Below are 25,776 nucleotides of genomic sequence, written 5' to 3' on the forward strand. Positions count from 1 at the left end.
ATTCCTTTTAAATAGAATATTTTCAACTGCACTCTCAAAGAAGCTGCAGGAATAAAAGTAGAAAATTGCATGTAAATGAAATGTATGTTTCCTACCCTTACAGAGCTTACAATTTTTACTATGTGTGCAATTACTAATGACAAATGTTTGGCATCATTACTGACAGGTAGTATTGTGCCATGTAGTACAATATGCTTAGGACTTAATGAAACATAGATGTAGGGATTTATGGATTTACTTACACACTTCGAATAGATATGATTTAACTTTTTAAATTTTCATGACAATTTTTAATATATTTTCCATCTCTTCACTTTTCTAAAAATATTTTATTTAAACTGCCTTGTAAAGTAAGTTTTAATAGGCTTTAAAATAAAGATATGAGGATTTCTGCTAGGAATAAAAATGATGACTTTGGGCATATAATTTTAGCAACTTAGATGCCTCTGGGTCACAGTTGTCTTCTGTGAGACTGAAATTATCCAAAGAATGATAGCTGAAGAAGTAGATATTATCGGAAGACACTTTGGTTTGCTAATGGCTTAATGAAGTGAAGTGTTAGTTTCTTAGTCATGTCTGACTCTTTTCAACCCCATGGACCCACCAGGCTCCTCTGTCCATGGGGTTCTCCAGGAAAGAATACTGGAGTGGGCTGCCATTTCCTTTTCCAAGGGATCTTCCTGACCCAGGGGTTGAACCCAGGTTTCCTTCATTGCAGGCGAATGCTTTACCTCTGAGCCACTGGAATATGAAAAGTGAAAGTGAAAGTTGATCAGTTGTGTCTGACTCTTTGTGACCCCATGGACTATATGCATTTCTTTTAGTCCCCCAGTCCAAGGAATTCTCCAGGTAAGAATACTGGAATGGCGAGCCTTTCCCTTCTCCAAGGGTTCTTCCTAACCCAGGGATTGAACCCAGGTCTCCTGAATTGCAGGCAGGTTCTTTACCATCTGAGCCACCAGGGAAGTCCATGAGCCACCAGGGTGTTCCTAAACTTTTAGTAAATTGCCCTCTTCTTTTAACATTAAATATATCAAGGATGCTAAAAATACCCCAATTTTAAATTTTATTATATATATAAATCCCAGATTATATAAGATCCTGATAGTTTTTCTACTCATTGAAGAATTTTTCTTAAATAAGATTTAAGAAAGAAAAAAGTGAAAGAGAACAAAAGACATAAAGAGATAGAAGCCAAAGACTGAGGCCTGAGGCCAACATTCACAGGTAGAGACTCATCCAAGGAGTCTGAGGTGAAAGAGAACGTGCTGTCACAGAGGTGAAGAGTTTGTTTCTAAAAGGTGAAGCTGGAGTCCATGCTTCTGAGTAAGATGAAGACAGAAGAGTGACAATGGGATTTGGCAAAGCAGAGGTTTTGGTGAGTTAATAAAAGCAGTATTTTAAAGAGAGACAGATTGTCATTTGCAGTCTCACTGCTCCAGGAACTAGAAAACATTTTAGAGGTTTCCTGGGGAATGGGGGGTTGTGCAGCATCTGGATCCCTAACTATGACCTAATAGGCTAGACCTTTAGAGGAAAAGTCGAAAGGATAAAACGATGGGCTTTTTGAACAGAATTCAAAACGCAAAGGGCCTTTCAAGAATTGGAAAAGCAATTACTTCAGGCCACTGCCCTGTGCCTCTCAGATTTAAGTAAACCTTGACCTTTGAAAAGGAAAGGAAAGGAAAATGAAGTTGATTGGTCATGTCTAACTCTTTGCAACCCCAAGGACTGTAGCTTACCAGGCTCCTCTGTTCATGGGATTGTCCAGGCAAGAGTACTGGAGTTGGTTGCCATTGCCTTCTCCAGGGGATCTTCCCGACCCAGGGATCAAACCTGAATCTCTCGCATTGCAGGCAGACGTTTTACCATCTGAGTCACCAGGGAAGTATGAATGTCAAGCTTGACCTTTACATTCATGAAATAAGGGGAATCGCCCCTGGGGTATTAGCTCAAAGACTGGGACTCCTCCCTGAAGAGACTGTTTATTTTTCAAAACAATTAGATTAAACTGAGCTGGAGGAAGCACAAGCTGGAATCAAGATTGCCCGGAGAAGTATCAGTAACCTCAGATATGCAGATGACACCAAAGTGATAAAGAACGAAAGAGTCTCTTGATGAAAGTGAAAGAGGAGAGTGAAAAAGTTGGCTTAAAGCTCAACATTCAGAAAACTAAGATCATGGCATCCGGTCCCATCACTTCATGGCAAATAGATGGGGAAACAGTAGAAACAGTTTTGGGAGTTTTTGAGCTCCCAAATTACTGCAGATGATGACTGCAGCCATGAAATTAAAAGAGGCTTACTCCTTGGAAGGAAATTTATGACCAACCTAGATAGCATATTGAAAAGCAGAGACATTACTTTACCAATAAAAGTCCATCTAGTCAAGGCCATGGTTTTTCCAGTGGTCATGTATGGATGTGAGAGTTGGACTGTGAAGAAAGCTGAGCACCGAAGAATTGATGCTTTTGAACTGTGGTGTTGGAGAAGACTCTTGAGAGTCCCTTGGATTGCAAGGAGATCCAGCCAGTCCATCCTAAAGGAAATCAGTCCTGTGTGTTCATTGGAAGGTCTGATGTTGAAGCTGAAACTCCAATACTTTGGCCACCTGATACAAAGAGCTGACCATTTAAAAAGACCCTGATGCTGGGTAAGATTGAGGGCAGAAGGAGAAGGGGAGACAGAGGATGAGATGGTTGGATGGCATCACCAACTCAACGGACCTGAGTTTGAGTGGGCTCTGGGAGTTGGTGTTCGACAGGGAGGCCTGGCGTGCTGCGGCTCATGGGGTCACAAAGAGTTGGACATGACTGAGTGACTAAACTGAACTGAAGGAATGTTCTCCTGGCCTTTGGGCAATAGCAGCTACTATATCTTCCTAAAGGAGGAGGCAGAAATGTTAATGTTTGGTCAGACAATCTCTATGTGGACCTCACACCAGGTTCAGGCTTTAGTAAGTACTAAGGGAACACGCAGGCGGCTGCGACGACCAGCGCGCTAAGTGCAGGTGACTGCGAAGACCGGCGCACTAAGCACGGCCAAGAGGAGCCACCCCACGTCCGAGGTCAGGGGCAGAAGCTGGGAGGACCCCATGCCCGAAGGGCAGCGGCCAAGAGGAGTTACCCCACGTCCGAGGTCAGAGGCAGCGGCGGAGAGTACCAGACTGTGACGGCACAGGAATGGCCGAGAGGAGCTACCCAGCGCCTGAGGTAAGGGGGGGCGGCCAAGAGGTGTTACCCCACGTCCAAGGCCAAGGGCGGCGGCTGGGAGGAGCTACCCCATGCCCCTACACCTGAGGCCAGGGGCGACTGCAGGGAGGAGCAACCCACGCCCAAGGCCAGGGGTGGAGGCCAGGAGGACCAACCCCACGTCCAAGGAGCCATGGCTGCGCAGGCGCAGGAGGGCCTAGAGGAGCTATCCCACGTTGAAGGTCAGGAAGGGCGGCGGTGAGGAGATACCCCTCGTGCAAGGTAAGGAGCAATGGCTGCGCTTTGCTGAAGAGATACCCCATGCCCAAGGTAGGAGAAACCCAAGTAAGATGGTAGATGTTGCAAGAGGGCATCAGAGGGCAGACACACTGAAACCATACTCACAGAAAACTAGTCAATTTAATCACACTAGGACCACAGCCTTGTCTAACTCAATGAAACTAAGCCATGGCCGTTGGGCAACCCAAGATGGGTGGGTCATGGTGGAGAGATCTGACACAATGTGGTCCACTGGAGAAGGGAATGGCAAATCACTTCAGTATTCTTGCCTTGAGAACCCCATGAACAGTATGAAAAGGCAAAGTGATAGGATAGAGAAAGAGAAACTCCCAAGGTCAGTAGGTGCCCAATATGCTACTGGAGATCAGTGGAGAAATAACTCCAAAAAGAATGAAGGGATGGAGCCAAAGCAAAAACAATACCCAGCTGTGGATGTGACTGGTGATAGAAGCAAGGTCCAATGCTGTAAAGAGCAATATTGCATAGGAACCTGGAATGTCAGGTCCATGAATCAAGGCAAATTGGAAGTGGTCAAACAAGAGATGGCAAAAGTGAATGTTGACATTCTAGGAATCAGTGAACTGAAATGGACTGGAATGGGTGAATTTAACTCAGATGACCATTATATCTACTACTGTGGGCAGGAATCCCTCAGAAGAAATGGAGTAGCCATCATGGTCAACAAAAGAGTCCGAAATGCAGTACTTCAGTGCAATCTCAAAAACGACAGAATGATCTCCATTCATTTCCAAGGCAAACCATTCAATATCACAGTAATCCAAGTCTATGCCCCAACCAGTAATGCTGAAGAAGCTGAAGTTGAATGGTTCTATGAAGACCTACAAGACCTTTTAGAACTAACACCCCAAAAAGATGTCCTTTTCATTATAGGGGACTGGAATGCAAAAGTAGGACGTCAAGAAACACCTGGAATAACAGGCAAATTTGGCCTTGGAATACAGAATGAAACAGGGCAAAGACTAATAGAGTTTTGCCAAGAAAATACACTGGTCATAACAAAACACCCTCTTCCAACAACACAAGAGAAGACTCTATACATGGACATCACCAGATGGTCAACACCGAAATCAGACTGATTATATTCTTTGCAGCCAAAGATGGAGAAGCTCTATACAGTCAGCAAAAACAAGACCAGGAGTTGACTGTGGCTCAGATCATGAACTCCTTATTGCCATATTCAGACTGAAATTGAAGAAAGTAGGGAAAACCACTACACTATTCAGGTATGACCTAAATCAAATCCCTTATGATTATACAGTGGAAGTGAGAAATAGATTTAAGGGCCTAGATCTGATAGATAGAGTGCCTGATGAGGTATGGAATGAGGTTCATGACATTGTACAGGAGACAGGAATCAAGACCATCTCCATGGAAAAGAAATGCAAAAAAGCAAAATGGCTGTCTGGGTAGGCCTTATAAATAGCTATGAAAAGAAGAGAAGCAAAAAGCAAAGTAGAAAAGGAAAGATATAAACATCTGAATACAGAGTTCCAAAGAATAGCAAGAAGAGATAAGAAAGCCTTCTTCAGAAATCAATGCAAAGAAATAGAGGAAAACAACAGAATGGGAAAGACTAGAGATCTCTTCAAGAAAATCAGAGATACCAAAGGAACATTTCATGCAAAGATGGGCTCGATCAAGCACAGAAGTGGTATGGACCTAACAGAAGCAGAAGATATTAAGAAGAGATGGCAAGAATACACAGAAGAACTGTACAAAAAAGATCTTCACGACCCAGATAATCACGATGGTGTGATCACTGACCTAGAGCCAGACATCCTGGAATGTGAAGTCATGTGGGCCTTAGAAAGCATCACTACGAACAAAGCTAGTGGAGGTGATGGAATTCCAGTTGAGCTATTCCAAATCCTGAAAGTGCTGCACTCAATATGCCAGCAAATCTGGAAAACTCAGCAGTGGCCACAGGACTGGAAAAGATCAGGTTTCATTCCAGTCCCAAAGAAAGGCAATGTCAAAGAGTGCTCAAACTACCACACAATTGCACTCATCTTACACACTAGTAAAGTAATGCTCAAAATTCTCCAAGCCAGGCTTCAGCAATACATGAACCGTGAACTTCCTGATGTTCAAGCTGGTTTTAGAAAAGGCAGAGGAACCAGAGATCAAATTGCCAACATCTGCTGGATCATGGAAAAAGCAAGAGAGTTCCAGAAAAACATCTATTTCTGCTTTATTGACTATGCCAAAGCCTTTGACTGTGTGGATCACAATCAACTGTGGAAAATTCTGAAAGACATGGGAATACCAGACCACCTGATCTGCCTCTTGAGAAATTTGTATGCAGGTCAGGAAGCAACAGTTAGAACTGGACATGGAACAACAGACTGTTTCCAAATACGAAAAAGAGTATGTCAAGGCTGTATATTGTCTCCCTGCTTATTTAACTTATATGCAGAGTATATCATGAGAAACGCTGGACTGAAAGAAACACAAGCTGGAATCAAGATTGCCGGGAGGAATATCAATAACCTCAAATATGCAGATGACACCACCCTTATGGCAGAAAGTGAAGAGGAACTAAAAAGCCTCTTGATGAAAGTGAAAGGGGAGAGTGAAAAAGTTGGCTTAAAGCTCAACATTCAGAAAACGAAGATCATGGCATCTGGTCCCATCACTTCATGGCAAATAGATGGGGAAACAGTGGAAACAGTGTCAGAGTTTATTTTTCTGGGCTCCAAAATCACTGCAGATGGTGACTGCAGCCATGAAATTAAAAGACGCTTACTCCTTGGAAGGAAAGTTATGACCAACCTAGAGAGCATATTCAAAAGCAGAGACATTAATTTGCTAACAAAGGTACATCTAGTCAAGGCTATGGTTTTACCCGTGGTCATGTATGGATGTGAGAGTTGGACTGTGAAGAAGGCTGAGTGCCAAAGAATTGATGCTTTTGAACTGTGGTGTTGGAGAAGACTCTTGAGAGTCCCTTGGACTGCAAGGAGATCCAACCAGTCCATTCTGAAGGAGATCAGTCCTGGGATTTCTTTGGAAGGAATGATGCCGAAGCTGAAACTCCAGTACTTTGGCCACCTCATGCGAAGAGTTGACTCATTGGAAAAGACTCTGATGCTGGGAGGGATTGGGGGTAGGAGGAGAAGGGGATGACAGAGGATGAGATGACTAGATGGCATCACTGACTCGATGGACGTGAGTCTGAGTGAACTCCGGGAGTTGGTTTTGGACAGGGAGGCCTGGCGTGCTGCAATTCATGGGGTCGCAAAGAGTCGGACATGACTGAGCGACTGATCTGATCTGTTCTGAAGGGAACAGAACGCCTATCCCCTAAAGGTCAATTCAAGTTCAAACTATTCAGTTCAGTTCAGTTGCTTAGTTATGTCCGACTCTTTGTGACCCCATGGACTGCAGCACTCCAGGCCTCCCTGTCCATCACTACCTCCTTGGGAGTTTGTGGGAGCTTACCCAAACTCATGTCCATTGAGTCAGTGATGCCATTCAACCGTCTCATACTCTGTTGTCCCTTTGTCCTCCTGCTTTCAATCTTTCTCAGCAGGGTCTTTTCAAATGAGTCAGTTCATCGCATCAGGTAGCTTCAGCATCAGTTCAAGCTATACTTTTAGATAACTCAGTGGCTATCATAAACCAAATCCTGCTACACAGCTACCCACAGAAACAGGGTCCCTGGAGCACAACTGTGTATCTAAACCACATATATGAACTGTTTCAGCAGCCCCGATGCCAAAAGCTCAGCCTCAATGCAGCAGCACCTGATTGAATCTTGTAAACAGAATTTGGGGTGAAGCAAAAAAAAAAAAAAAAAAAAAGCGTTATAGCTTTGCCAGGTAAAAGGGGACAGAGTGGACTCCTGTTCCAAAATACTGTGAGTCCCAACCCCAGGAGATTTGGATGAGGAGTTTTATAGCAACAGTTCAAGGGTGGGATTGCTGATAAGATTACAGTGTATGTTCTAATCTGTTGTTCAGTTGCTCAGTCCTATCCTACTCTTTGTGACCCCATGGACTACCGCATGCCTTCTCTGTTCTTTATCATCTCCTGGACCTTGCTCAAACTCATGTTCATTGAGTCGGTGATGCCATCCAACCATCTCATCCTCTGTCATCCCCTTCTCTTACCTTTAATCTTTCCCAGCATCAGGGGCTTTTCTAAAGAGTCACTCTTCACATCAGGTGGCCAAAATATTGGAGCTTCAGCATCAGTCTTTCCAATGATTATTCAGGACTGATTTCCTTTAGGACTGACTAGTTTGATCTCCTTGTAGTTGAAGGGACTCTCAAGAGTCTTCTCCAACACCACAGTTCAAAAGCATCAATTCTTCAGTGCTCAGCCTTCTTTATGTTCCAACTCTCACATCTATATATGACTACTGGAAAAACCATAGCTTTGACTAGATGGACCTTTGTTCGTCTCAGGTAATCTTCCTGATGAGCTTCACTGGTTCTTTAATGTAGCATCATGTGGTCAGGAAGTCTGGAGTGCTGCAGTCCCCGGGATCACAAAGAGTTGGACATGACTGAGCAACTGAACAAGAACAACACATGGTCTTTCTCTGGTATGAACAATGCTGACAGCTTAAAGAACTCAAATATATTATGCGTATTCCTTGAGACAAGACTAGGATGCTGTTCCAAGTCTCCAGTACTGTTTTCTGACTCTCTGTCCCTTGTCTTTGCATCCCTTCCTTTCCCAGATTAGCAACTGTTTGAATCTGCCCTTTATTACTCAGGGAAGGTCATGGAGACTAGAGGTCTGTTCCCTACAAGAAACAGGGGACAGAAAGCCTTCTGTGCCCAGGAGCACCACAAGGTTCTGCTTGGTTTCACCCTGACCTGGAAAGTTAGCCTCTCCTAAGCACTGAAGAGAAGTGGTTCACAGACTCAAACAGTTTTATAAGACAATGAAACAGGATGACAGAATATTTAGTAGCCAGACCCAAGTCACAGAGGCACAAAGCCTAACTCCAGGGACTTTCACCTCTAGGGCTGAATAGATGGCTGTCACTGGAGCCTTAGAGCTTGCAAGAGGAAAGATATTAAACGTTCACACAGATTTCCAGTATGCATAAACATCCTACTCATAGACAGGTTATTGGAAATAAAGGGATATACTTACTGCAGAGAATAAGCAGGTGAAATATGGATTAAATATATTGAGTCTCCTAGAAGTAGGGCAGCTTCCAGAAAAAGTGGCAATGATTCACTGTTCAGTTCAGTTCAGTTCAGTCGCTCAGTTGTGTCCTACTCTTTGCGACCCCATGAATCGCAGCACGCCAGGCCTCCCTGTCCATCACCAACTCCCGGAGTTCACTCAGACTCATGTCCATCGAGTCAGTGATGCCATCCAGTCATCTCATCCTCTGTCATCCCCTTCTCCTCCTGCCCCCAATCCCTCCCAGCATCAGAGTCTTTTCCAATGAGTCAACTCTTCGCATGAGGTGGCCAAAGTACTGGAGTTTCAGCTTCAGCATCATTCCTTCCAAAGAAATCCCAGGGCTGATCTCCTTCAGAATGGACTGGTTGGATCTCCTTGCAGTCCAAGGGACTCTCAAGAGTCTTCTCCAACACCACAGTTCAAAATCATCAATTCTTCAGCGCTCAGCTTTCTTCACAGTCCAACTCTCACATCCATACATGACCACTGGAAAAACCATAGCCTTAACTAGACAGACCTTTGTTGGCAAAGTAATGTCTCTGCTTTTCAATATGCTCTCTAGGTTGGTCATAATTTTTCTTCCAAGGAGTAAGCGTCTTTTAATTTCATGGCTGCAATCACCATCTGCAGTGATTTTGGAGCCCCCCAAAAAATAAAGTCTGACACCGTTTCCACTGTTGCCCCATCTATTTGCCATGAAGTGATGGGACCAGATGCCATGATCTTCGTTTTCTGAATGTTGAGCTTTAAGCCAACTTTTTCACTCTCCTCTTTCACTTTCATCAAGAGGCTTTTTAGTTCTTCTTCACTCTGCCATAAGAGTGGTGTCATCTGCCTATCTGAGGTTACTGATATTTCTCCCGGCAATCTTGATTCCAGCTTTTGCTTCTTCCAGCCCAGCATTTCTCATGATGTACTCTGCATATAAGTTAAATAAGCAGGGTGACAATATATAGCCTTGACATACTCCTTTTCCTATTTGGAACCAGCCTGTTGTTCCATGTCCAGTTCTAACTGAGTCACTGTTGGGGTCAGCTTTATCTGTATCAGGTGCTGTATAAGCCTATAAAATTCTCTAAAAGATCAGTGGGACATAGACTCTCATTCTATAACTTCGAAACACTCCATTTCCTCTATTATAACCTTTCACCATTTGGATATGTAATCTTTACCAATAACTTAAAAGTATTTCATAGTTCTTTTTTTCGTTTCTTTTGTTTTTTAGGGGCAAGTACAGAGATTCCCCATATCCCCTTGCCCTCATACTCCATAGCCTCCCGACTCTCAACATCCCTACCAAAGAGACACATTTGCTACATCTAATGAATCTACATTGACACATCATAGTCACCCAAAGTCCATCACTTGTATTAAGGTTCATTCTTGGTGTTGTGTATTCTATGGGTTTGGACTGTGAAATGGAATATCTCTGTCCATATGAATAAACAAGGATATAACAGGCATCAACCTCCAAATGTGAATGGGGGCTCTCAAAAGGGAACACAATGCCTGAGATCCAGCAGATGCTGCCACCCCCCACAGTGACTGCTGAAGAGATGGGTGTTTAAGGGGAGAAGAGAGATGTGAGAACAAAAAAAAAAAAAAAAAAAAAAGGGGGCACAGGATTTTGCTCCAGATAGCTGAGGTGCATATGAAAGGAATGAATTCAGTGAGCCCAGAGGCTTGCATCTTCCCACACATAGAAGAATGCTAAATTCCTAAGCTTGATATCTGGTTTTCCTTACTTAACAATAATCTTTGATGTTCAGACTGCCTGCCACCTTTGTTGCAAACTTGTACATAGCCTGACTTCTCCTCCTGCCTCCTTAGAGCAGTTTTCTCAGAGTTACTAAGATGCTGTCTCCTGTGCTTGGAGTCCTTAATATTCCCACCAAATAAAATAGTTCTACTTTCAGGTTCTGACTAATTTTTTAGTTGGCAGGGCAAATGTATAATGACATTTCAGTCATCATGGTATCATAGAATATCTTCATTGTCCTAAAAATTATCTCTGCTCCTCTTATTCATCCCTCACTCCCACCTCTATACAACTCCACCCTCTGGCAACCACAGATCTTTTCACTGTCTCTATGATTTTGCCTTTTTAAAGAATGTCATATAGTTAGCATGATATAGTATGTAGCTCTTTTTAGACTGACTTTCACTTAGTAGTAATGAATTAAGTTTTCTTCATGTGGTTTCATGGCTTGGTAGCACATTTCTTTTAGTGCTAAATAATATTACATTGTCTGAACAGGATAGTTTAAAGGCCCTTCCAGGGCCCAAGAATGGGCTCTTGTCTAACACTCTTGTCCAAGGAGACATACATGCTGACAAAGCAAGAGACTTTATTGGGAAAAGAGGCATCCAAGGGGAGAGGAAGAGAACCCAGGAGAACTTCTCTGCCACATGGCTCTCAGTCTTGGGGTGTATGGTGATGGAATTTGTTTCACAGTTGTCTCTGACCAATTGTTCTGGCTCAGAGTCCTTCCTGGTGACACAGCCAAGATGGATTCCAGCAAGGAGGATTCTGGGAGGTTGGCAAGACATATGAACTAGAGTCTTCCCTTTTCTTTTCACCTTTCCTAATTCTTTCAGTTGGTGGTGGCTTGTTAGTTCCATACTTCTTACCAAGCCCTCCTTCTTAAATAACTAATGCAAGTGGTTACTATGGTGCCTGGCCAGGGCAGACAGTTTGGGTCTGTGTTTTCCCTAAGACATTGACCTGCTGAAGGACACTTTGGTTGCTTCTACATTTCAGCATTTATGAATAAACTGCTATAGATATTTTATAGGTTAAAAAATTGTTTCTCTTCCTTCAAAATTAAAAATATAATCAAGAGCTTACTTCCAATTTGCATCCAAACCAGGCTGAAAAGTCACCTACTCTCTACTTTGTGCTCTCCTCATAATTGCCTTAGTTGCATTATTGCTGATATTAGCATATTAATTTTCCCATCTTCTATCTCATTATTTTAAAGGATGCAGGAAAATGTAAGAAAACACCCAAATGGATCTACAAAGAAGTGTCATTATGGTACAGAGATGGTTGTTCTATGGAAACAACAACTTGACTGGTAGAGATGGATGGCAATGCTTGAGAGTTGTTGGGTGAAATTCTAAATTTGAAATAAGAAAAGTGGTTTGAGAGTAGTGGACTTATGATTGTAGCCCTACAGGACACACAGATGAGTGCTAGAAATAGCTTGCCTGGCTGCTTTGGTTAACAAGACTTTTTTTTGGTGGGGCCGCACCATGAAGCATGCAAAATCTTAGTTCCTCAACCAGGGATTGAAGTGCCGAGTCTTAACCAGTAGACCACCAGGGAAGCCCCAAGATTAATGAGTAACGAGTTAATTGAATAGTTATAAACTGTACAACATACACACTAGGTGGTAAAAGGGTTGGGAGGTCTTGGTCCAGAATTTGGTCTCAGTTTAGAGAGAGCGAGATCTCAGACAGGTTGCAAGCAAGCTATACAAGATAGTTTGATTGTGAACTTTGCTAGATACATGACCTGGAATTAAGTGTGTCCATGCAGACCAGCTCATTTGAAGAGGTGGCACCTCAGGCTGTCTGGCCAAAACTACCAGCTTTGGGCCAAAGGCCAGCTGTCCTTTCCCACATGCATCTTATTTAAAGCTACCACTTTATCTCAGGTTCATAGAAAAACGAAGTGAACTACACGACTAATATTATTAATAAACTTTGTAGTAGCCATATTAAAAAGTAAAAAGGAACAAGTGAATTAATATTCAGAAGATATTTGAAAACCAATTTGTCCAAAATAATATCATTTCAACATGTAAAAAATGTAAAAGATCATTAATAAGACATAAAGATTTTATTATGTCTTTGAAATGCATTGTGTATTTTATACATACAGCACATCTCAGTGTGAACCAGATGCATTTCAAGTCCTCAGAGTTCTCTTGTGGATAGTGCTATGATGTTGGACAACCCAGGATTTATAGTACTCAGTTCAGTTCAGTTCAGTTCAGTCCATTCACTCAGTCGTGTCCGACTCTTTGCGACCCCATGAATCGCAGCACGCCAGGCCTCCCTGTCCATCACCAACTCCTGGAGTTCACCCAGACTCACGTCCATCGAGTCAGTGATGCCATCCAGCCATCTCATCCTCTGTCATCCCCTTCTCCTCCTGCCCCCAATCCCTCCCAGCATCATAGTACTAGTTAGGGTTTATATGGGTGCAATGGAGTGCATATATTTTTTAGTAATTAGTTTCTGATAGGTGTCATAGTTTGGGTTCCCCAGTAGCTGACCCTGACAAAGATTTGACTGGAAGTAGTTTATTTTGGAAGTGATCCCAGGAAAACACTTGGAGGGAGTGGAGAAGTGAGACAGAGAAGGGAAGGAAGCCAATAAAAGTGTGTTAACAAGCAAGTTACTGCTCAGGCAACTAGACTCCTTCATGCTGGGTCACCCTGGGAGACAGAATTATTCCAACTGAAAGGCAAGGGCACTAAGGCATTTCTCTACCAAGTCCCCATCCATCTCTGAAGTGAAGTGAAGTAAAGTTAAAGTTGCTCAGTCGTGTCTGACACTTTGTGACACCATGGACTATACAGTCCACAGAATTCTCTAAGCCTGAGTACTGGAATGGGTAGCCTTTCCCTTCTCCAGTGGATCTTCCCAACCCAGGAATCGAACCAGGGTCTCCTGCATTGCAGGAGGATTCTTTACCAACTGAGCTATCAGGGAAGCCCTCCATCCATCTCTGGCTGAGGTTGAATCCAGGGGTTTGACCTTCCTTGCATATGACCCCAATGTTCTTCCACAGCCAGGAAATGGTCCTTCAGCAGAGAGTTGCTGATAAGGAGTGAGCTGCCTTAATTCTGAAGGAGTGTCAGAAGACACAAGTTGGAAAATGACAGCTTCTACTCCAGCAGGTCACACCATCCAAGAAGGGATGTTATTAGCCTCAGGAACCCTGGAGACTTGATTTTAATAAGAATCTCCTTTACACCACTCATCCTACTCACTTAGGTATCCCTTACTCCTGGATCAGTCTTGCCCCACAGTGAAAAAAAGAAAGTGTAGTCACTCAGTTGTGTCCACCTCTTTGCGACCCCACGGACTGTAGCCCATCAGGCTCCTCTGTTCATGGAATTGTCCAGGCAAGAATACTGGAGTGGGTTGCCATTTCCTTCTTCAGGGGATCTTTCCAACCTAGGATTGCCACACAGTAGGTATTTAATAAATAGCTGTTGACTGGATGACTTTCCCTGAGTACCTGCTATATTCTTTCAGGCTTCTTCATGTAAATGGGGCATGTGGCTACCAGCAGTTACAGGCCATACCCTTATAACTTCCTTATCAAGAAAGTGAGGTTTTTCCAGAAATAAATTAAAACAACAACAACAACAAACCACCAAAAAATCAACATTGCAGGGAATCAAGTCAGTTGGCCTGGGCCATGAGGTTATCTCTGTGCCACGCCCTTTGGACACAGACTTGGCTAGATTTGAGTTTGGTGCCTACTCCTGAGGTTACAGAGGTGGATGTATTACTAAAAGGTGGGGTGACAAATAAATTGTCACCATATTCAGAACTGTAGGTACTCACTGGAGAATGTTTAAATTGTGAATGCCATCTGTCTAAATGCCTTGGTACTGCTCTTATACCTACTGCAGATTTTACACTTGATGCTTTGACTTTTTGATAAGATCCTGAAGATCATTTAATAATTTATAGTTTGCACAGTCACAATTTGTGTCATGTGTCCCTGAGGTTTTTTCATAATGAATCATCAAGTTCAACAAGATTGAATCTCCTTAGATGTTGTCTCATTATCCTCACCAGAGCCAATGGCTGGCTTCATTAACTCAGCATAATATTTTCGATGTTCATCCATGTTGCAGCATGCATCAGTATATCTACCATGCCAAATATGATTTCATTTTTTTCATGTAATACATTTCATTTATCTATTCATCAGCTGATGTACACTTGATGCCCCTTGTCCACAACACACTTTTTGGTTTTTATGAATATTGCTATCCGACACTTGTATCTAAGTTTTCTTGTCAACAGATGTTTTCATTTATCTTGCATTGATACCTAGGAAAACTGCTGGAATATATGGTAACTTTGCAGCTGTATCATTTTACATTACCACAAGCAATGAATGAGGATTCCAGTTTCTCTACATTCTCTTCAACACGTGTTATTGTCTTTTTAATTGTAGTACTGAACCATTTAAGATCAATAAACAAGTGTGGATAGAGGCCTTATGACATCTTCCCCATGTTTCTAAGTTCCAAGCTTGGCCTAGTGGTCTTGCACCTAGCAGGCATTTGCTAAGCATTTTTTAATGAATGAAAAAAAAAGAAACAAATACCAAACCTTTTGTTTGTATGTTGCCTCAGGTTTAGGTTTTACAAAGTGTGTTCACAATATCTGAGCCTCAGAATGATCCTTCAGGTCTTAGGAAGAGTGGGGATTTCCCATTTTAGACCTGAGAAGATTGGGTAAAAAGTGAAGAAGCATCAAGATCACTGGTCCCCTGGCTTCATATCCAGCCTTCTTTATACAATTCAATACTGATTTTCAATATTTATTTCCTCTAAGCACATATTGGTTAATGTTTGGAAAAGAACACTAAGAAGTTTCAAAAAAATCTTAGGCTAAAAAAAAAAAAGTAAGATAGCAGAAACTGAAGGGAATGAATGTATCTGGCAGTTTAGAGATGGCTAGTTATAGTTCTAAGATAGCAGTAGGGACTGGAGAGCATAGTATGGGCCGTCTGAAAAGGGAATTCTCTAGATTTCCAACTTTAGCAAGCAATGTCTTTATCTTTGAAGTAGCTCTAGTAGCATTAGCCAGATTCATCAAGAAACAAAGGGGGAAAAATCAAATCAATAAAATTAGAAATGAAAATGGAGAGATCACAACAGACAACACAGAAATACAAAGGATCATAAGAGACTACTATCAGCAATTGTATGCCAATAAGTTGGACAACTTGGAAGAAATGGACAAATTCTTAGAAAAGTACAACTTTCCAAAAGTGAACAAGGAAGAAACAGAAAATCTTAACAGATCCATCACGTGCACAGAAATTGAAACTGTAATCAGAAATCTTCCAGCAAACAAAAGCCCAGGTCCAGACAGCTTCACAGCTGAATTCTACCAAAACTTTAGAGAAGAGCTAACGCCTATCCTACTTAAACTCTTCCAGAAAATTGTAGAGGAAGGTAAACTTCCAAACTCATTCTATGAGGCCACCATCACCCTAATACCAAAACCTGATAAAGATGCTACAAAAAAAGAAAACTACAGGCCAATATCACTGATGAACATAGATGCAAAAATCCTTAACAAAATTCCAGCAATCAGAATCCAACAACACATTAAAAAGATCATACATCATGACCAAGTGGGCTTTATCCCAAATCAATCAATGTAATACACCACATTAAAAAACTGAAAAATAAAAGCCATAAGATTATCTCAATAGGTGCAGAGAAAGCCTTTGACAAAGTTCAACATCCATTTATGATAAAAACTCTCAAGAAAGCAGGAACAGAAGGAAAATACCTCAACATAATCAAAGCTATATATTACAAACCCACAGCAAACATTATCCTCAATGATGAAAAATTGAAAGCATTTCCCCTAAAATCAGGAATAAGACAAGGGTGCCTACTTTCACCATTACTATTCAACATAGTTTTAGAAGTTTTGGCCATAGCAATCAGAGCAGAAAAAGAAATAAAAAGAATCCAGATTGGAAAAGAAGAAGTAAAACTCTCACTGTTTGCAGATGACATGATCATCTACATAGAAAAATCCTAAAGACTCCACCAGAAAATTGCTAGAGTTAATCAATGAATATAGCAAAGTAGCAGGATATAAAATCAAAACACAGAAATCCCTTGCATTCCTATACACTAATAATGAGAAAACAGAAAGAGAAATTAAGGAAACAATTCCATTGCAACAAAAAGAATAAAATATTTAGGAATATATCTACCTAAAGAAACAAAAGACCTATATATGCTGCTGCTGCTGCTGCTAAGTTGCTTCAGTCATGTCTGACTCTCTGCGACTCCACAGACGGCAGCCCACCAGGCTCCCACATCCCTGGGATTCTCCAGGCAGGAACACTGGAGTGGGTTGCAATTTCCTTCTCCAATGAATGAAAGTGAAGTCGCTCAGTCGTGTCCGACTCTTAGCGACCCCATGGACTGCAGCCTACTAGACTCCTCCATCCATGGGATTTTCCAGGCAAGAGTACTGGAGTTGGGTGGCATTGCCTTCTCCTATATATATAAAACTATAAAACACTGATGAAAGAAATCAAAGAGGGCACTAATAGATGGAGAAATATACCGTGTTCATGGATCGGAAGAATCAATATAGTGAAAATGAGAATACTACCCAAAGCAATCTATAGATTCAATGCAATCCCTATCAAGCTACCAATGGTATTTTTCACAGAGCTAGAACAAATAATTTCACAATTTGTATGGAAATAGAAAAAACCTCGAATAGCCAAAGCAATCTTGAGAAAGAAGAATGGAACTGGAGGAATCAACCTGCCTGACTTCAGGCTCTACTACAAAGCCACAGTCATCAAGACAGTATGGTACTGGCACAAAGACAGAAGTATAGATCAATGGAACAAAATAGAAAGCTCAGAGATAAATCCACACACCTATGGACACCTTATCTTTGACAAAGGAGGCAAGAATATACAATGGAGAAAAGACAATCTCTTTAACAAGTGGTGCTTGGAAAACTGGTCAACCACTTGTAAAAGAATTAACCTAGAACACTTTCTAACACCATACACAAAAATAAACTCGAAATGGATTAAAGATCTAAACATAAGACCAGAAACTATAAAACTCCTAGAGGAGAACATAGGCAAAACACTCCCTGACATAAATCACAGCAGGATCCTCTATGATCCAACTCCCAGAATATTGAAAATAAAAACAAAAACAAATGTGACCTAATTAAAATTAAAAGCTTCTGCACAACAAAGGAAATTATAAGCAAGGTGAAAAGACAGCCTTCAAAATGGGAAAAAAAATAATAGCAAATGAAGCAACTGACAAAGAATTAATCTCAAAAATATACAAACAACTCCTGTGGCTCAATTCCAGAAAAATAAACTACTCAATCAAAAAATGGGCCAAAGAACTAAACAGATATTTCTCCAAAGAAGACATACTGATGGCTAACAAACACATGAAAAGATGCTCAACATCACTCATTATCTGAGAAATGCAAATCAAAACCACAATGAGGTACCATTTCACGCCAGTCAGAATGGCTGTGATCCAAAAGTCTACAAGCAATAAATGCTGGAGAGGGTGTGGAGAAAAGGGAACCCTCTTAGACTGTTGGTGGGAATGCAAACTAGTACAGCCACTATGGAGAATAGAGTGGAGATTCCTTTAAAAACTGGAAATAGAACTGCCATACGACACAGTAATCCCACTGCTGGGCATACACACTGATGTATGTGTGTATGCATATGTATGTATGTGAATACATACATTTTGTATTGAAGAATTGAAAGAGACACATGTACACCAATGTTCATTGCAGCAATGTTTATAATAGCCAGGACATGGAAACAACCTAGATGTCCATCAGCAGACTAGTGGATAAGAAAGCTGTGGTACATATACACAATGGAGTATTACTCAGCCATTAAAAAGAATATATTTGAATCAGTTCTAATGAGGTGAATGAAACTGGAGCCTATTATACAGAGTGAAGTAAGCCAGAAAGAAAAACACCAATACAGTATACTAATGCATATATATGGAATTTAGAAAGATGGTAATAATAACCCTGTATGCGAGACAGCAAAAGAGACACAGATGTATAGAACAGTCTTTTCAAGTCTATGGGAAAGGGTGAGGATGGGATGATTTGGGAGAATGGCATTGAAATATGTATAATATCATATGTGAAATGAATTGCATGATATAGGATGCTCAGGGCTGGTGCACTGGGATGACCCAGAGGGATGGTATGGAGAGGAAGGTGGGAGGGGGGTTCAGGATGGGGAACATGTGTACACCCGTGGTGGATTCATGTTGATGTATGGCAAAACCAATACAATATTGTAAAGTGATTAGCCTCCAATTAAAATAAATAAATTTATATTAAAAAGAATAAAATAAAGGGCCAAAACTGTATGGAAGATCAAAGTGAAAGTCATTCAGTCATGTCCAGGACTGAAGTCTGACAGGCTCCTCTGTCCATGGAATTCTCCAGGCAAGACTACTGGAGTGGGTAGCCATTTCCTTCTCCAGGGGAATCTTCCTGACCCAGGGATCAAACACGGGTCTCCTGCATCGCAGGGAGATTCTTTACCATCTGTGTGCTGTGTACTTAGTTGCTCAGTCATGTCTGACTTTTTGCGACCCTATAGTCTGTAGTCCACCAGGCTCCTCTGTCCATGGGGATTCTCCAGGCAAGAATACTGGAGTGTGTCTCCATGCCCTTCTCCAGGAGATCTTCCCAACCCAGGGATCAAACTTGGGTCTCCCACAATGCAGGTGGATTCTTTACTGTGTGAGTCACACCAGGGAAGCCACACCAGGGAAGCACCATCTGAGCTACCAGTAAAAGATCAAAAAGAACTGTTGATGAGGTGAGGGCTGGTTATGTAGGCTGTATATTGCATTATCTGAGAAAGAGCTAACACCAGAAAGGCAGGTAATTGAAAAATTACAATTTTCAGCTCTCCAGCACTTTTGCCTGGAAAATCCCATGGACGGAGGAGCCTGGTAGGCTGCAGTCCATGGGGTCACTAGAGTCAGACACGACTAAGCGACTTCACTTTCACTTTAAACTTTCCACTTTCATGCATTGGAGATGGTAATTGCAACCCACTCCAGTGTTCTTACCTGGAGAATCCCAGGGATGGGGAGCCTTGCTGGGCTGCCATCTATGGGGTCACACAAAGTCGGACACGACTGAAGCGAACTTAGCAGCAGCAGCAGCAGCATTGGCTTCCATTTTGCAATAGAAAGTTTCAAACATGCATGAAAAATAGAGAAAATTGGATAATAACCCCCTGCCATGCTCATCAATAGAAAATCATCAACATTTTGCCATTCTTACATGTTTGGCAAAACATGTTTATGTTTTTATTCAAGCATAAAAAAATGCTTGAATATACTAAGACTTTCTTTAAAATTGATTTCTCCTCCAGTGTTATTGAGGTATAATTGACAATCACAATTTTTAAAAAAAAATTTTTAATATAAACTTAAAGCTCAACATTCAGAAAACGAAGATCATGGCATCTGGTCCCATCACTTCATGGGAAATAGATGGGGAAACAGTGGAAACAGTGGCAGACTTTATTTTTCTGGGCTCCAAAATCACTGCAGATGGTGATTGCAGCCATGAAATTAAAAGACGCTTACTCCTTGGAAGGAAAGTTATGACCAATCTAGATAGCATATTCAAAAGCAGAGACATTACTTTGCCAACAAAGGTCCATCTAGTCAAGGCTATGGTTTTACCCGTGGTCATGTATGGATGTGAGAGTTGGACTGTGAAGAAAGCTGAGCGCCGAAGAATTGATGCTTTTGAACTGTGGTTTTGGAGGAGACTCTTGAGAGTCCCTTGGACTGCAAGGAGATCCAACCAGTCCATTCTGAAGGAGATCAGCCCTGGGATTTCTTTGGAAGGAATGATGCTGAAGCTGAAACTCCAGTACTTTGGCCACCTCATGCGAAGAGTTGACTCATTGGAAAAGACTCTGATGCTGGGAGGGATTGGGGGCAGGAGGAGAAGGGGATGACAGAGGATGAGATGGCTGGATGGCATCACGGACTCAATGGACGTGAGTCTGAGTGAACTCTGGGACTTGGTGATGGACAGGGAGGCCTGGCATGCTGCGACTCATGGGGTCGCAAAGAATTGGACATGACTGAGCAACTGAACTGAACTGAACTGAATATAAATTTATTTAATTGGAGGCTGGACAATCACAAATTGTATATATTTAAGATGTACAACCTGATGACTTCATATACATTATCAAATATTCACCATAACAAAGCCAATCAACATAGCCATCACTTTACATCTTAATCATTTTTTCTTTTTTATGTCAAAAATATCCAAGACCTACTCTCTTAGAAAGTTCTAAGTACACAGTACAATATTGTCATCTGTAGCCACATAGCTATATACCAGTTCTACAGAGATTATTCCTCTTACATAACTGAAGCTAAAAGCCATTATTAATAACACTATTCTTAGCCAAAGTACATGGGGAATTACCAAATAATACCAAGATGATCCTGTTAGAAGCACAGCCAATTTTTATCTTTCTTCACTGAGGATGGAAGGAAAGAGAAGCTGATGGGCTGGTAAGATGGTTACACAAATAACTGAAGACTTATAAGTTGGAGTCCAAGATTTTATTCATTCAGTCCTACAGTTATCCAAACAGTGTGTTGTAAGTACTTTTCATGCACATTGTCAATCTGCCAGTAAGACAACCATTGGGACTTGAGTCCCAGTCAGGATTCATCATTTACTGATTTGGACAAGTGCTATCTTGTAAGCCTTGGACAAGTGCTATCTGTAAGCCTCATCTTTCTCATCCATAAAAGAGAGATAATAATATCTTCTTGAATAGGACATTGTTAGAGTAAAAAATGAGGTAATGTTCTTGGAAATGCATATAACCTTGCTTTCTGTAACATATATCACTGTTACGCTGCTAGACCCTGAGTTCATGATGAAAGAAATCATATCAGGCTCTCTCTCCCCATATTCCCCTTTCCCTAAGAGGGGAGCAAAAAACTCTCAGAGGTCCCCACATAGTCCAACATGTAAGATGAAAAAGGCCTGTCCCCAGAGACAGCATTGAGTCATTTTCCAAAATCATTTGAGGTTTTCTAATCTTCTGTTACTTTTCTTTAGGTCTCTGTAGCTCTACAAACAGAATCTGTGCTAAACTATGTTGCTGCCTGAGGTCAAATGCTTGGCCACAGGTTGTGTTGTTGAATCCAAGTTCCTGTGCCCAAGACAGTGTGGTGCCAAAGACACTGAAACGTTAGAGTTCCAAGCAGAGAAAGGTTTATTGCAAAGGCCAAGCCAGGAGAAAAGGGAGCCATGTTCAAAGACCCAAACACCCCAGTAAATTTCAGGGGAGAGTTTTTTAAAGGCAAGGTGAGGGAGAGTCCAGGGTACTAAGTTGAGAATTCTGATTTATTTGGCAGACTCGCTGAGGATTTAAGCCCAGGAGACAGCCTCTCTATAGCTCTGAGGGGCTACTCTGAAGAGGGAAGATCCAGGACAAAAAGGATTTTTTGCAAAAACTGGTAGTCAGAATATCAAAAGAAAATCAGACAGGACTTCCCTGGTGGTACAGTGGATAGGAATCCACCTTCCAATGCAGGGGACATGGGTTCAATATCTGGTCTGGGAAGATTCCACATGCTGCACCACAACTAAGCCCATGAACCACAACTAATGAGTCCCTGTTTCACAGCTACTGAAGCCTGTGAGCTCTAGAGCTGATGCTCTGTAACAAGAGAAGCTGCCACAATGAGAAGCCCTCAAGCCGCAGCAGAGAGTAGCCCCGCCTCCACCCTCACCCACCCACCACTGCTCATTACAATTAGACAAAGCCCATGCAAAGCAAAGAAGACCCAGTGCAGGCAAATACAAAACAAAAACTTAACCAAAAAGAAGATATTCAAAAATAATAAAGAAAACCAAACATCTCAAGTTAATGAATTTAGTGCTTTTCTAAACATGGGAAGATGCAAGATTCTGGGCTTAATGAAATCATTCCTTTGATATACATCTTAACTATTAGGGATAGTATCAATATCCTGTTTTCCTCCATGCTGAAGCCCCTCAAGGTGCACATTTGGGGTTGGCTGCAGTGGCTGATACCTGGATGACCTCAACATCATTTGTTTACTGATATGGTCAGGTACCATTCTTCACCCACAGTACAGTAATCAGCTCATACACTATTCCCCGGTTGATGGTGAGATAACAGGATAGTGTCATGGGGCTTGACATCGTCAGTCCTTAGGCTTCAACTGGTCTGGGACCTGTTTGCTCATAGTCATCATGCAGTTACCCTCCTCCATCTGATAGTGGTTTTAGTATCTGCTTCCCAGGTGGTGCTAGTGGTAAAGAATTCACCTGCCAGTGTAGGAGATACAGGAGACCCAGGTTTGATCCCTGAATTGGGAAGATCTCCTGGAGGAGGAAATGGCAACCCACTCCAGTATTCTGGACTGGATAATCCCATAATCAGAAGAGCCTGGGGGGCTACAGTCCCTGGGGTAGGAAGAGCCAGATGGGACTAAATACACACACAACAACACAAGAATATGCGCCAGATACTGTTATTTGTGCCCTTCTGGGAGGAACTAAAGATTCTATGACTGATATATGGCTGATCTATTATTTAAATTTTGTCACTATACTTCATATTCTTTCAATCACCAGCCTTCTGTGACTCAGGGGAGGCCTGGGAGATTCAAGTTTTTCTACAAACAAGAGGCATGGGGAGTGGGGTGGTCTGTCTCGAGAAGTTCCTATAGGATTGCTGTGCTGTGCTTAGTCACTCAGTCCTGTCTGACTTTTTGCGACGTAATGGACTATAGCCAGACATGCTCCTCTGTCCATGGGGATTCTACAAGTAAAAATACTGGAGTGGGTTGCCAGGTCCTTCTCCAGGGGATCTTCCCAACCCAGGGATCAAACCCAGGTCGGGAGACCCGGGAACATTGCAGGCGGATTCTTCACCGTCTGAGTCACCAGGGAAGCCCCGAGAAGTTCCTATAGGTTTAGGCTTCTTTAAAATTGGTGAATCTACAACAACACCCTGTTTGGTCCAGATAAGGGCAGAATGCCCAGAAGGCAGGCTAGTATTGCTCTCTGCCAGCTTTCTCCAGATCTCCCCTGCAGCCCAGTGAGCATTACTGAGCAGCAAAGACTAACACCGCCCCCACCCTCAGCCCCGCACCCCCCACCCCCACTCTCCACCTTCTGGGTGACTGCCAGGGCTCAGTGCAGGGACTTACTACAGTTTGCAGCCGGGTACTCAGGGGCCGCGGGGTACCGCGTTTGCCCTTGTCTTTCTACCCGCCTCCTTAAACTTCCCCAGGACTTTGTAACTAACTTCGTACCTGCTTGTGGCTCCCAGCAGAGTCCGCCTGGTAGCCCCAAGTCCCGCCGTCGCCGTACCCGGGGCCGAGCTCCTTGCTCCAGGTGCAGCGGCGCGTAGAGGGCGCCCACCGGTGACTCGTAAGGCGGCTCTGAGGCGGGCTGCCTGCGCTTTCCTCTCCAAATCAGGGGGTTCTCTACTCACGCGGAGCGGACAGGCGCCATGGCAGGGGCTCCAGCATTCTCCCCGGGGCCGCCTGGAGCAGTGCGAACCCTGGCCGCGCCGCTCGGGCCGTCAATGCTGCGCGTGTCCGCGGAGGTGAAGGCCAAGCCGCTGCGGGCGCTGATGAGCGCCCGGCCCGCGCCTGCTGCCCCCAGAGCCTTTCACAGATGGTTGGCCTAGGGTGGGGTAGGAGCGCTTTCCATTGGCGCTGGACTTTTTGCATGGCTTAGTGCCGCCCCAGGCAGGCTGTGTGGTCCCAGCCGGCGCCCTGGAACACGGTGTAAGGGGGAACCGGGCCGAGAATGGAGAACTGGGGCCCTGGTGGCCGGGGGTACAGGGTCTTCTTGCCTTGTCGGTCGCCGCCCCTTCAGCCTCCAGCACGCAAGAGCGCAGCAGGAGGCAAGGAGACTGCTCAGGGGGACTCACCGCCCAGCGGGAGAACAGACTGGACCTCCCACACTCCACTTTTAGCTGACTTCCCCTTTGTAGGTGTTAAGTTCCTTCAGTCGTGTCCGACTCTATACCACCCTATGGACTGTAGCCCGCCAGGCTCCTCTGTTCATGAAATTCTCCGGGCCAAGAATGTTGGAGTGGGTTGCCATGCCCTCTTCTAGGGGATGTTACCAACTCAGGGATTGAACCGGCGTCCGTTATGTCTCCTGCACTGGCACCAGGGTCTTTACTACTAGCGCCCTCACAATCCCTTCTACCGGTCAGGAATTCTAACTTCTTAAGTTCTATCTAATTAGTACCCTGGACTACGGCCATCTTCTAAGAATGTCATCTTTTCCTATATTCCTTAAGGAACAGCTGGGTTCCAACTCCACCAGGCTCTCTCTGTCTCTGTCTCTATGAACATCTTTCCCTCCCTCTCTCCCTGTGTGTTTTTCACCTTAGGGAACCTAGTGGCAAATTTCATGTGGGTAAAAAACTATTGTTTATTATTTAGTGAATGGGGACACTATTCTTCAGCACATTTTGCTTCTCCTTGGGACACACACAGACAGGACTGCAGTATGGATTTGACCAGCCTTTTTCCCTGTTGCAGTTATTTCTACTTCCACCTTTTGAGGACCATTCCGGGTATGAGGATCCAGAAGCTATGGGTTCTTTTTAAGTTGGAGAGTAATTGCTTTGCAATGTCCTGTTGGTCTCTGCCCTACAATGCAAATATATATAGCCTCTGTCTTGAGCCTGTCTCCCATCCCACCCTTCTAGGTCACCACAGAGCACCTGGCTGGGCTCCCTGTGTTATACAGAAGATTCCCACTAGTTATCTATTTTACATATGGTAAATGTGTACCGCTCAGACAGTAAAGAATGTCTTCAACGCAGGAGAGCCAGGTTCAATCTCTAGGTAGGGAAGATCCCCGGGAGAAGGAAATGGCAACCCACTCTAGAATTCTTGCCTGGAGAATTCCATGGACAGAGGAGCCTGGAAGACTACAGTCGATGGGGTTGCAAAGAGTTGGACACGACTAAGCAACTAACACACACACACACACCTACACCCAGTGTGTATATATCAATGCTCCTTTCTCAACTTGCCCTACCCTCTCCTTCCCTGCTGTGTCCACAAGTCCATTCTCTACATCCGTATTTCCATTCCTGCCCTGCAAATAGGTTTATCAGTACTATTTTTCTAGATTCCATATTGCTTTAATATATGGTGTTTGCTTTTCTCTGACTTTCTTCACTCTGTAAAACAGGCTCTACATCCACCTCACTACAATGGACTCAAATTCATTCCTTT

At 43.0% G+C, this 25,776-nt stretch overlaps 1 long non-coding RNA gene across 1 annotated transcript; it reads right to left on the reverse strand.

The window, feature by feature from the left end:
• Positions 1 to 23,949, reverse strand: LOC129624666 (uncharacterized). The gene is made up of 3 exons (XR_008701093.1): positions 23,824 to 23,949; positions 605 to 741; positions 1 to 43 (listed from the first exon to the last, which is right to left on the reverse strand). It is a non-coding gene; the product is annotated as an uncharacterized LOC129624666 (long non-coding RNA).
• Between the last annotated feature and the right edge of the window lie 1,827 nt (positions 23,950 to 25,776).

The sequence above is a fragment of the Bubalus kerabau genome, chromosome 12, assembly GCF_029407905.1.
Source record: "Bubalus kerabau isolate K-KA32 ecotype Philippines breed swamp buffalo chromosome 12, PCC_UOA_SB_1v2, whole genome shotgun sequence".
In the NCBI taxonomy this organism is placed as follows: Eukaryota; Metazoa; Chordata; class Mammalia; order Artiodactyla; family Bovidae; genus Bubalus; species Bubalus kerabau.